A 13347-nucleotide genomic window follows, 5' to 3' on the forward strand; every position below is an offset into this window, starting at 1 on the left:
ACCTGACCAACAGCGCGACAACCGAGAGTACCAGCGAAGACGAGGATCGCAGCGGGATTATGTCTTAATAACTGGTATGTAAACACAGTCAAAGCACAATAAACACTCAAAGAGAAAAGGAGAACAACACCAAGCTGTCGAAGAACACCAAGACGTGCCGGACACCATCAACACGGCGAGGAAGACACACTGCCACAAACCTATGCTAACGACCAGGGCAGGTAACTGGAATGTTAACAGCCACAAGGCAGAAGATACCGCAGGTGCACTTCATTAATAAATTATAATCATTTCAAAGGTTAAACACCATACAGGGAGATGGCTGCAAAATTTTGCCGACTCCAACACATCATCACGTCGCTGCTTGCGGCGACAGCCCAGGATGCAACAACCAGCAATCAGCGAAGATGTCATAACGGTTGAGCTTTCACGACAGGTTCACTGATTACTCAACTCCAGTATGCAGGTGCGGTGGGCGACGAACTTAGCAGTTCTCGCAGCTATTTAGTGCCACACAACTCCGACCGCGCGTGACGCCGCCGGCGGTCCCAGCCTGATCATACGCTGTAGAGGCATCCTCGCTGCTCCGCCGCAACCGATCTAGTGCTCACACCCGGAAACGGTCAAAGGATCAAATACACGTCGGCCAATGAGACGACCGACCGAACGACCAACCAATGGTCGTTCCCGCTCCAGTCTCCTTCCGTCGGACAGTCCACGTGTGTCGCCAGCGGTCCGGAAGTACTGGCTGTCCGCACCTCACTGGCGCTCTGTGTTCGACGCTGCTCCGTCCCCGACTGCTGTCCCATGCCCGACTGCTGCTCCGTGCCCAACTGACTTCCAGTCACACGACAAACCGGAAATACTATCGGTCGCTCCAGAGATAGTACGACAGAGCACTTATCGATAAGCGCTGCTGCTGCCACTCACGGACAGGTTTGGCAAGGAAGTTAGCGACGCCAGTAAATAGAATAAGAAAACGAGATGGCAGTACGGTAAGAGAAGATGACAAACAATAAACGGAATAAACACGAGCCGCACACGGCTCAATTTTGTCATTTGGAGACAGTGAATGGAGCTGTGGACGGTAGAAAATGAAGTGCCAAGTTGAGAAATCGGGTCATTTCCAATGTACGCTAATGAGCCAAAAAATTGTGACCACCTGCTTAATAGCTTGTTTGTCCGTCTTTGGAACGAAATACATCACTGATTCTGCGTATCAGGAATCCGACAGTCTATTGGTACGTTTGTGGAGGTGTGTGGCTTTAAATGTAAACGAACGTGTCATGTAATTCGCGTAAATAACGGGCCACTGATTCGCGAACGCAATGATGGCTCCAGAGAGCGACCAAATAGTTTTCCGTAGGATTTACATGAGGCGAATTTGGTCGCCGAGATATCAACGTGAGTTCACTATAAGGTTCGTTCCTCAACCACTGTAGCACAATTCTGGTTTGCGAGACACGAGCAATCGTACTGCTGAAAGATGACATCACCGCCAGGGAATACATCAAGCATAAATGGATGCAGGTTGTTCGCAGCCGTCAACGTGTCTACGATTACTACCTCGGATCCCATGCAAGCACAGGAGAATGTCTCCCATAGCATAATACTGCTCCCACTAGCCTGCGTCTGTGACGCTCTGTACTTTTCGAGCCACTGTTCACCTCGACGACGGAGTTTGTGGCGACAACCATCGGGCTAGTGTAGCAAAACACCCGAAGAGCCAGCACGTTTCTACTGATCGACTGTCAAATCCCGACGGTCCTGCACCCACTGCAATGGTAATTGAAAATGCCGTTGTATCAACATACGAACATGTAGGGGGTTGTCTACTGCAGAGCTCCATGATCTGCACGATGAACAGTGTGCTCCGAAACACTTGTGCATCCACCAGCATTGTGCTCTTTTGTCAGAAATACCACAGATCACCATCTACCCTTCTTTACAAAACAGACAAGCCTCCAAAACTCACGTTCTATCAAGATTTGTGCACGTCCAACCATTTAGCGCCTAATGGTACTTTCACTCTTGTTCTACCTCTTTCCGTAAATGCTCACGACAGTAGCACGTAAACATTCGACCAAGCTTCGCCGCTTTCGAGATACTAGGTCACATGCTCTGCGTAATAATAATCTGCCCTTTGTCAAAGTTGCTTATCTCATTGGATTTCCCCCTTGCAGCCCATATCTTCGCTAGGGTGATCCTCCATCCGTATCTGCTCCGCTTAAGTGCTTTTGTTACCGCGTCACATGCCCGCAACGCCACCAAGCGACAGTCGTCGCATGGTTTTGGCTGATCAGTGTAACCTTCTGTTTGAGTTCAATAGTGGGGTGACAGAAGCGGAGGCAGCCAAAAACGTTTGTGGCATGTGTGAGGATGACACTATTGGATAGCGAGCATAGCAAGAAAATGGTGTTCTCGATTTGAGGACGATCATTTTTACATTAGTGACTCTCCACCTTCGTGCGACATTTGCATGCAGTGGGGAGAGTTCAGAAATCGTGTGTACGGGTATCGCAAGCTGTAGCTGTAAGCCAAAATCACAAAAACCAGAGGGTAGCCAAATGAGCGTCTCTGCTTGCTCGTCATCAACTGGTTCGTGAACAACACTGACCATTCCTACCACGTATCGTTACTGCTGAAGAGAAATCGTGTCTTCATGCTAAAATAAGAAAAAGAAAGGAATGATTGTGCAAAACAAAGCAGCAACTCCTCCCAAAAAGACCTGCGCGGGTCCACAAAAGATAATGTTACGCATCTGGTGGAACACCGATGGTGTGATATACTACTAATTGCTTCCTCGACCTGTAAACATTACTGCTGACATTTATTGTCAACAACTGAGACTTCTTGCAGCCGTAATCGAAGGACGACGACCAGGGAGACTGCTCGAAGTGATGCTACTCCATGATAATGCACGTTCGCATTCTGCTAGACTGACAAAAAACACTATGCAGGACTTGGGTTGGAAGTCACTCCACATCCACCTTATCCATTTGTATTTGCGCGTCGTTAGATTTTCACCTTCTCCGCGCTCTATCGAACAACCTTCAAACAACTTCTTTTCCCGATGAAAATGCGCTCCGAACATGCCTCGACGAGTTCTTCGCCTCAAAATCACGTGATTTCTACAGTTGCGGAATCGGAAAGTTACCCCAGCGTTGGCAGACAGCGGTAAAGAGTGAAGGAGGATGTATTATTGATGACTAAAGTCTTCGCTATGTGTATGTGTTGCGTTTATTAAGCTTACGGAAAAACGCTACGTACTTCTGCATCAACGCATAATTTGCATTTTTTTCTTTTTACCTAATATTATTAACGGTGTACACTTGTATAATGTTATTTGAGTTTATTTTTTCGTATGAATTTTTTATTCGAGCTACCAGTTCATATTATTCAAGAATATCGGGCATTCAAGGTACTAAGGTGAATGAAACATTTCTTGATCTCACATGTTAAGTGGAGTCAACAGCAATTGAGCTTAGTTTAAGCTACGTTATGCAGTGATGACCGACAATGCAAATTCTCACCTTGATCTGCGGAATAATATGCAGGTCATTTGGACCAATTGGGTAGAAACGTAAGGAGAAGAGTTCTGTCTTGTACGAACAATTTGTCATCTACAGCAGCCACAAATGGTCTTTGGTAATGGGAACATTAATATCAAATTGATGGAATCAAAGAAGAGTTGTTAATAGTCGAAGACAGACATTTTTAGACAATGCAGCACTGCACTGGTTTGATGCCAGTCTATCCTTTGCAGAGTTCTCCGCCTCGGCATAGGTACTGCAACCCACGTCTATTTCAAGCTTACTACTGTAGTCAGATTTAGGTTTCCCTGTATAATTTTTACCCACCACAATTAATTCTAGTATCAATTTTGAGAGTCCTTTTCACCTGTATCTTATCAACCGATTGCTTCTTTCAATCAGGCTCTGCCATAAATTCGTTTTCTCGTCAATTCAACACAGTACATCGTCAACAGTTAAGCGGTCTCCCTATTTTGCAGCGTTCTTCTGTGGCATCATATTCCAAAATTTTCTGTCCTCCTCTTATCTGGAATGTTGGGTGTCCATATTCCCCTTCAGTCACGAATATACTGTAGGAAAAGACTTTCTAAGGCTAAAATGCGTATTCAATGTCAAAAAAACAATTATCTTTTCCAGAAACGCTTTTCTTGCTAGTACCAGACGACGCTATGTATCCTCTTTACTTCTTCTAGTATTAGTTATTTTGCTCCTCAGATAGTAAAACTTCTGCTTTCGGTGTCGTATTTTCTAATCAGATTCCCTCAGCTTCGCCCAGTTTGTAAGGGACCTGTCTTATTTGCCATCACGATTTTCAGGTAGTTTTGGCCATAGCTGTGAATGAAGTTGCGAAATTGATATACGTATTCAACATCTGTAGTTTCGGTATAATCAAGATCTATTTTGAGATCACAGATGTTGGTCAGAGAGATTACTTTTTTGAAGAGAGTAGCAAGCAGTGTGTATTAATCATTCCGGCTGTGTACTTGGTTTGAAAAGGCTGGAAGCTGGTCTACCGTGCAGTGGAGGCAGCATTATTCAAAAAAGGATTCTGTAATAACGTGTTTTTAGAAAAAAAATTGAGTAAATGAGATGATATGAATGCAAGAATGACAAAGCCAAGTTTTAAGGTAATCCAGTCAAATTTACATTTGTAACTAAATAGTGTCTTATTGTTAGAACACTGGGTATGGTTAAAGTTTACTGTAAACATTTTATAGTAAAGAACACGGTTGAAATAAGTGTCAAGGAAGGCAACTAAGCACAAGAGAGCTATTAAAAGTATTTTATTACTTTGCCTGGGTGTGAGAAACGTCTGAAAAGGTGTATTGTCGTTAAGGATTAATGAAATATAGCTTAATTTGGTGTCTTGTTCTCATTTATCAGTGATTAAGATTAGTTCCTCATTTTCATTTACTTTCATGTCTGTGTTTGCATACTCGCACTGCACATCGCGAGTTGTGTACTGAGAATCATTTTGTGAAAATTGGTAAGATGCTTTCTTGATTTTCAGACTGCAGGTACGGTAAATGAAATTTGGTTTCTGACAGTCTCAACATTATCTTAATAGTAACAGGTTGCAGAACAGACGAGGGGTTCCGTGCGCACAGGTATCTTGTTCCAGTAAACATAATCACCACCAAAGCTCACGTCCAATGTAAATCAGTATCAGTTCTGGGGCCTAATACCAATGAAGTGATATCTTGTGAATTTTCAAGTAGTTTTATCAGAAAGTCAGATGTGTTAAATTTTATGTTCATTTGCTCTGTAATAACAATAACAGTTGTGGTACAGTGATTGTTTACAAGACCAAAGATGAAGATAGGCTATAGTCATGGACAACATTTTAATCTGAGTCATTAGTTTTTCAGTGAGATAGCATAATTAAACTTCATTGAAAACGGATTGCTTCCTCGCAGGCTAATTGTTCGATATACCGGGTAGTATGAATTTCGCTTCGTGTAGGGTTGGCTCTAGATATTTCCATTCAAAATTTTCACATTGTTCTGTTGCCCTGGACTGAGATTTACCTATTTCAATACCAAAATAACTTTTGCAAATTTTTCAGGTTCCAACTTGAGACTTACAAATGCGAGTTTAGAAGCATCACTCATTACTTTCACAGTCTCCGTAATACAGTATATCCTCTTTACTTCTACTAGTATTAGTTACTTTTCTCTTCATATAGCAAAACTTCTACTTACAGTGTCGTGTTTTCTAATTCGATTCCCTCAGCGTCGACTGGTTTAATTCGACTACATTAAATTTCTCTTGTTTTACTTTTGTTGACGTTTATCTTATTACTTGTTTTTTTTAAGAACCTACCCATTCAACTCAACTGGTCTTCCAGGTCCTTTGACATCTCTGTCAAAATAAAATTTGTCACCAGAAAATCTCAATATTTTTAGTTCCTCACCCTGGACTTTAATTCAATTTCCAAATATCTTGTTGGTTGCCTTTACAGCTTGCCCAGTGTACATGTTGAATAAAATCGTCTGTTTCTCTCCGTTCTCAACTACAACCCCTCTTTCATGTCCTTCGACTCTTATAACTGCAATATGATTTCTGTACAAGCTCTAGATAACACTTCACTAGCTTAATTTTATCCCTGATACCTTCGTAACTTCGAAAAGTATATTGAATTCAACACTGTCCTAAGCTTTCTCTAAATCTGTAATTGCTATAATCGTAGATTTGCGTTTTTTCAGTCTATCTTCTGAAATAAGTCGCACCTGAGGGAAATAAGATTGTAAACCGTACATTCACTTACAAGAGGAATGCTAAGAGGATCGTTTTCAATCTAAAGAAAGGTTGCTGTTCAGTGCCAGATGACGAATTTTTCACAATTGTCTCGTAGTAAGAGCTTGGTTGCTCCTGCGCTAACCTCAGGTGTCTTGTCCACTGTTTGGAATATTTTTTGCAAGCTGATATGCAAAGAGTAAACCTAAAATTTGAAGGAGTATATAGATGGATTGTACAAAAGAAGGAAACGTGAAAACAGTATTAAACAATGGGAAGAAGTAGATGAAGGCGACATGGGAGATATGATACTGAGAGAAGAATTTGACAGAGCACTGAAGAACGTAAGCCAAAACAAGTCAGCTATAGTAGACGACCTATCTTCAGTATTGGGATCCTTCGGGGTATCAAACATGTCAAAACGATTCCGCATGGCATGCAAATGTCTTTAGACTCTAAGAAGAATGTAATTAACATCATTCCAGAGAATGATGGTGTTGACAGGCCTGACTATTACTGGAGCCATTACTTTTAAGTCATGCCTGCAAAATGCTAACACGAATTATTTTTGAAAGAACCGACCTACTAGTGAAGGCCATACACGGTTAGAACTGTAGGAGCACATGAAGCAATACTGCACTTACGATTTATCTCAGAAGACATAATAAAAAAAGACAAATCCTCTTTTACATCATTTGTAGTTTTCAAGAGACCTTTGAGAAAGGTGAATATTACAGCTGGGATAAAGTACAAGGAAAGAAAGTTTGTCAACAAAATGTGCAGAAACCAGACTTCAGTAATGAGCCAAAGAGCACGAAAGGGAGGCAGCATCTGAGAAAAAAATGAAATAAGTTTTTAGTCCTTCCCTGTACATTGAGCAAGCAGTAAAGGAAACAAAGGATAAATTTGGAAAGAGAGAGTTCAGACCAAAAAAATAAAAACTTTGTTTTTATGCTGCTATATGCCAGAAGTCTAATGGACCAAATTCTTCGAGGTTTGCCAATGGCATTGTCAGATTAGATACAGTTTTCATTCCATAGAACCAAAAATGAGGTGATTCTCATGAGTGTGGAACATGTCAGAAAGTATAACTTAAAACCATAGAACGTTTGAATATAATACTCACTTTCCTTATCATTTGTTAGGAGATTGTCAACATATTTGAAAACGTTGCAGTACACTGAAACCGCTAATATTTACAGAATTAATGCACTGTCAGAACGAAACATAGTTATGCACTTTTAATAAATTTATCATACACAAAATACCTAATCTTGACTGCTGTGGTCAAGTACTATCGAAACTGATATGAACAGACATTTTTACTTAATCTGAGCTAACAGTTCCTGTTAAGATAGTTATCTACAGAGCAGAAGGAGTTACCTATCAAAAAGTCTTCCACACTATATTTAAACTGTGCTTTATCTGAAACCAACTTTTTAATGTTCGCTGGCAATTTACTGAAAATATGTGTTGCTGAGTATTGGTCCCTCATTGGACCAAGGTAAGTGATTTTAGATCTTTATGTAGATAGTTTTTATTCCTAAGGTTGATACTCTGTATTGAGCTATTTGTTGGAAAGAGAGACATACTACTTGCAACAAATTTCATGAAGGAATAAATGTACTGAGAAGCAGTGGTTAGAATACAAAGTTCCTTGAATATTTTTCTACATGATGTTTTTGAATTTACACCACAAATCAGTCTTATTATGCGCATTTGCACACTAAAAACATTTGCTCTATTTGACGAGTTACCCCAGAATATGATCCCATATGACATTATAGACTAAAAGGAAGCAAAGTAAGCAAGTTTTTTATATATTTATACCACCTACATCTGACATCATTCGCATTGCAAATACAGACTTGTTTAGGCGCTTCAGCAGTTCTGTGTATGCCCATTCCAACCAAATTTATTATCAACTTGTTAAAATGGTTCAAATGGCTCTGAGCACTGCGGGACTTAACATCTGAGGTCATCAGTCCCCTAGAACCTAGAACTACTTAAACCTAACTAACCTAAGGACATCACACACATCCATGCCCAAGGCAGGATTCGAACCTGCGACCATAGCAGTCGTGCGGTTCCAGACTGAAGTGCCTAGTACTGCTTGGCCACACCGGCTGGCTATTGACTTGTAATCCCAGACATTTAATACTGTTGCAAGTGAACATTAAAAAGTTTGTTTCAGATAAAGCATAGTTTAAATATAGTGTAGAAGACTTTTTGGTAGGTAACTCCTCCTGCTCTGTAGATGACTTAGCTTTAAACCATTTCTTAAAGTCAGCGCCATTTGTAAATCTGTACTTGACTTTCCATTTGTTGGAATGTTTGTATAATCTGCAAACAAAACAAACTGAGCTACTGGCAATGCAACAGATGAGAGGTCATCAATGAACACAAGAAAAAGCAATGGACCAAAGATGGAACCCTGAGGAACACCAGCTGGATAACAAGATAACATTATATATAGATAATCTATTTAAGAAGCTGAGTTCAGTGTATTATGCCCTGAGAAGCATCTTTCATTGTGCTGACCTAAGAAGAAGAGTGTTGTCTTCTTGTGCATATTTTCACTCCCTGCTGTCTTCCTAGGCAGGGCTCCTATGGTAAGTAAAGTGCGTATTCAACAAAAGTGAGCAGTAAGATTATTCCATAAAACAGATAACTATACATCTTGCAGAAAGGCTTTTTAATAGTCTTGAAATTCTTAGATTCACAACCCAAAACATTTACTCCTCAATGGTTTTTGTTACTGATAAAAAAATCAGTTCCAGCTGAACTATGGTTTACACAAGGCACGAAAATAATTTTCATCTAGAGTTTGCCTTCTTGTCTCGAGTTCAGATGGAGATATGTGCTCCGGTGCGAAAATATTCCACAGGCTCTTATCTAATGTAAAGCAAGAAATTCAGAATCTCCTTTGAATACAAAAAAAATGAAAAACATGGCTTGTTAGCCCATTTTTCTATAAATTAATTAAATATAAGTATATACCCTATAAATTAATTAAATATCACGATTCAGGGACTGAAAAGTTCTGTGAGATACTTGGCAATGGCGATGTTTATTATGAAGCTGCATGACAAGTATTAATGTGTTGTAAATACAATTCAGTATTTATAGATGTTAGAAAATATTTTGTTTGAAAAATACTATGCCCATCAACCAAAGCTTGGTACTGAATGACCAGACACAGTTTCCTTACATACCACTTCCAACTGTAGGTACCACTAATAATCCCATCCAGTCCATACTGTACATTACCTCTGTTATATGCTCCATTTTCCTTTATTTCAGTTACTGTAATTTCTCTTGTTGTGTTACAAATTTTATTTTGTATAATCACCGCTGCTTCAATCACCTGCCTAATATGTTATCTGTTTGTAATTTAGGACCTATTAAGAACAAAATTTTTTTGTTCAGCCACATTTTTGGGATATGTCACCAAAGTTTATTGGTAAATTATCTTTTCTATGTAGAACTGTGGTAATTTGCTTATAGTTCACTGATTAATATGTGACATTTTTTATATTAGTTAGATAATCTTGCATCCCCTCACGAACCATGGACCTTGCCGTTGGTGGGGAGGCTTGCGTGCCTCGGAGATACAGATAGCCGTACCGTAGGTGCAACCACAACGGAGGGGCATCTGCTGAGAGGCCAGACAAACGTGTGGTTCCTGAAGAGGGGCAGCAGCCTTTTCAGTAGTTGCAGGGACAACAGTCTGGATGATTGACTGATCTGGCCTTGTAACATTAACCAAAACGGCCTTGCTGTTGTGGTACTGCGAATGGCTGAAAGCAAGGAGAAACTACAGCCATAATTTTTCCCGAGGGCATGCAGCTTCACTGTATGGTTAAATGATGATGGGGCCCTCTTGGGTAAAATATTCCAGAGGTAAAATAGTCCCCCATTCGGATCTCCGGGCGGGGACTACTCAAGAGGACGGCGTTATCAGGAGAAAGAAAACTGGCATTCTACGGATCGGAGTGTGGAATGTCAGATCCCTTAACCGAGCAGGTAGGTTAGAAAATTTAAAAAGGGAAGTGGATAGGTTAAAGTTAGATATAGTGAGAATTAGTGAAGTTCAGTGTCAGGAGGAACAAGACCTGGTCAGGTGAATACAGGGTTATAAATACAAAATCAAATAGGGGTAATGCAGGAGTAGGTTCAATAATGAATAAAAAATAGGAGTGCGGGTAAGCTACTACAAACAGCATAGTGAACGTATTATAGTGGCCAAGATAGACACGAAGCCCATGCCTACTACAGTAGTACAAGTTTATATGCCAACTAGCTCTGCAGATGACGAAGAAATTGAAGAAATGTATGATGAGATAAAAGAAATTATTCAGGTAGTGAAGGGAGACGAAAATTTAATAGTCATGGGTGACTGGAATTCGAGAGTAGGAAAAGGGAGAGAAGGAAACATAGTGGGTGAATATGGATTGGGGGAGAGAAATGAAAGAGGAAGCCGTGTGGTAGAATTTTGCACAGAGCATAACTTAATCATAGCTAACACTTGGTTCAAGAATCATAAGAGAACGTTGTATACATGGAAGAATCCTGGAGATACTAAAAGGTATCATATATATATATATATATATATATATATATATATATATATATATATATATATATATATAATGGTAAGACAGAGATTTAGGAACCAGGTTTTAAATTGTAGGACATTTCCACGGGCAGATGTGGACTCTGACCACAATCTATTGGTTATGAACTGTAGATTAAAACTGAAGAAACTGCAAAAAGGTGGGAATTTAAGGAGATGAGACCTGAATAAATTGACTAAACCAGAGGTTGTACAGAGTTTCAGGGACAGCATAAGGGAACAATTGACAGGAATGGGGGAAAGAAATACAGTAGAAGACGAATGGGTAGCTCTGAGGGATGAAGTAGTGAAGGCAGCAGAGGATCAAGCAGGGAAAAAGATGAGGGCTAGTAGAAAACCTTGTGTAACAGAAGAAATATTGAATTTCATTGATGAAAGGAGGTAATATAAAAATGCAGTAAATGAAGCAGGCAAAAACGAATACAAAAGTCTCAAAAATGAGATCGACAGGAAGTGCAAAATGGCTAAGCAGGCATGGCTAGAGGACAAATGTAAGGATACAGAGGCTTATCTCACTAGGGGTAAGATAAATACAGCCTACAGGAAAATTAAAGAGACCTTTGGAGAAAAGAGAGCCACTTGTATGAATATCAAGAGCTCAGATGGAAACCCAGTTCTAAGCAAAGAGGGGAAAGCAGAAAGGTGGAAGGAGTACGTAGAGGGTCTATACAAGGGCGATGTACTCGAGGACAATATTATGGAAATGGAAGAGGATGTAGATGAAAATGAAATGGGAGATACGATACTGCGTGAAGTGTCTGACAGAGCACTGAAAGACCTGAGTCGAAACAAGGCCCCCGGGAGTAGACAACATTCCATTAGAATTAGAACTACTGACGGCCTTGGGAGAGCCAGTCCTGACAAAACTCTACCATCTGGTGAGCAAGATGTACGAGACAGGCGAAATACCCTCAGACTTCAAGAAGAATATAATAATTCCAATCCCAAAGAAAGCAGGTGTTGACAGATGTGAAAATTACCGACGTGTCAGTTTAATAAGTCACAGCTTCAAAATACTAACGCGAATTATTTACAGACGAATGGAAAAACTGCTAGAAGCCGACCTCGGGGAAGATCAGTTTGGACTCCGTAGAAATGTTGGAACACGTGAGTCAATACTGACCTTACGACTTATCTTAGAAGAAAGATTAAGGAAAGACCAACCTATGCTTCTAGCATTTGTAGACTTAGAGAAAGCTTTTGACAATGTGGACTGGAATACTCTCTTTCAAATTCTGAAGGTGGCTGGGGTAAAATACAGGGAGCGAAAGGCTATTTACAATTTGTACAGAAACCAGATGGCAGGTATAAGAGTCGAGGGGCATGAAAGTGAAGCAGTGGTTGGGAAGGGAGTGAGACAGGATTGTAGCCTCTCCCCGATGTTATTCAATCTGTATATTGAGCAAGCAGTAGAGGAAACAAAAGAAAAAATTGGAGTAGGTATTAAAATCCAGCGGGAAGATATAAAAACTTTGAGGTTCGCCGATGACATCGTAATTCTGTCAGAGACAGCAAAGGACTTGGAAAAGCAGTTGAACGGAATGGACAGTGTCTGGAAAGGAGGATATAAGATGAACATCAACAAAAGCAAAACGAGGATAATGGAATGTAGTCGAATGAAGTCGGGTGATGCTGAGGGAATTAGATTAGGAAATGAGACACTTAAAGTAGTAAAGGAGTTTTGCTATTTGGGGAGCAAAATAACTGATGACGATCGAAGTCGAGAGGATATAAAATGTAGACTGGCAATGGCAAGGAAAGAGTTTCTGAAGAAGAGAAATTTGTTAACATCGAGTATAGATTTAAGTTTCAGGAAGTCGTTTCTGAAAGTATTTGTATGGGGTGTAGCCGTGTATGGAAGTGAAACATGGACAATAAATAGTTTGGACAAGAAGAGAATAGAAGCTTTCGAAATGTGGTGCTACAGAAGAATGTTGAAGATTAGGTGGGTAGATCACTTAACTAATGAGGAGGCATTGAATAGGATTGGGGATAAGAGAAGTTTGTTGCACAACTTGACTAGAGGAAGGGATCGGTTGGTAGGACATGTCCTGAGGCATCAAGGGATCACAAATTTTGCATTGGAGGGCAGCGTGGAGGGTAAAAGTCGTAGAGGAAGACCAAGAGATGAATACACTAAGCAGATTCAGAAGGATATAGGTTGCAGTAGGTACTGGGAGATGAAGGAGCTTGCACAGGATAGATTAGCATGGAGAGCTGCATCAAACCAGTCTCAGGACTGATGACCACAACAACAACAGCAACAACAACATACTCTAATGATGGTTCTTTTGCTAATGTTCCACGACCTTGAACGCTCTTCTTCTTGATGGGATGTACAAAACATAATGAATGAAAATAATATTTATGCTTAGAACAAGATACAAGAATAAAATGAAATAATATGCGCAGTTGACCATTGTCTACGTAGTATTTTCGTAA

The sequence above is a fragment of the Schistocerca piceifrons genome, chromosome 8, assembly GCF_021461385.2.
Source record: "Schistocerca piceifrons isolate TAMUIC-IGC-003096 chromosome 8, iqSchPice1.1, whole genome shotgun sequence".
NCBI lineage: Eukaryota > Metazoa > Arthropoda > Insecta > Orthoptera > Acrididae > Schistocerca > Schistocerca piceifrons.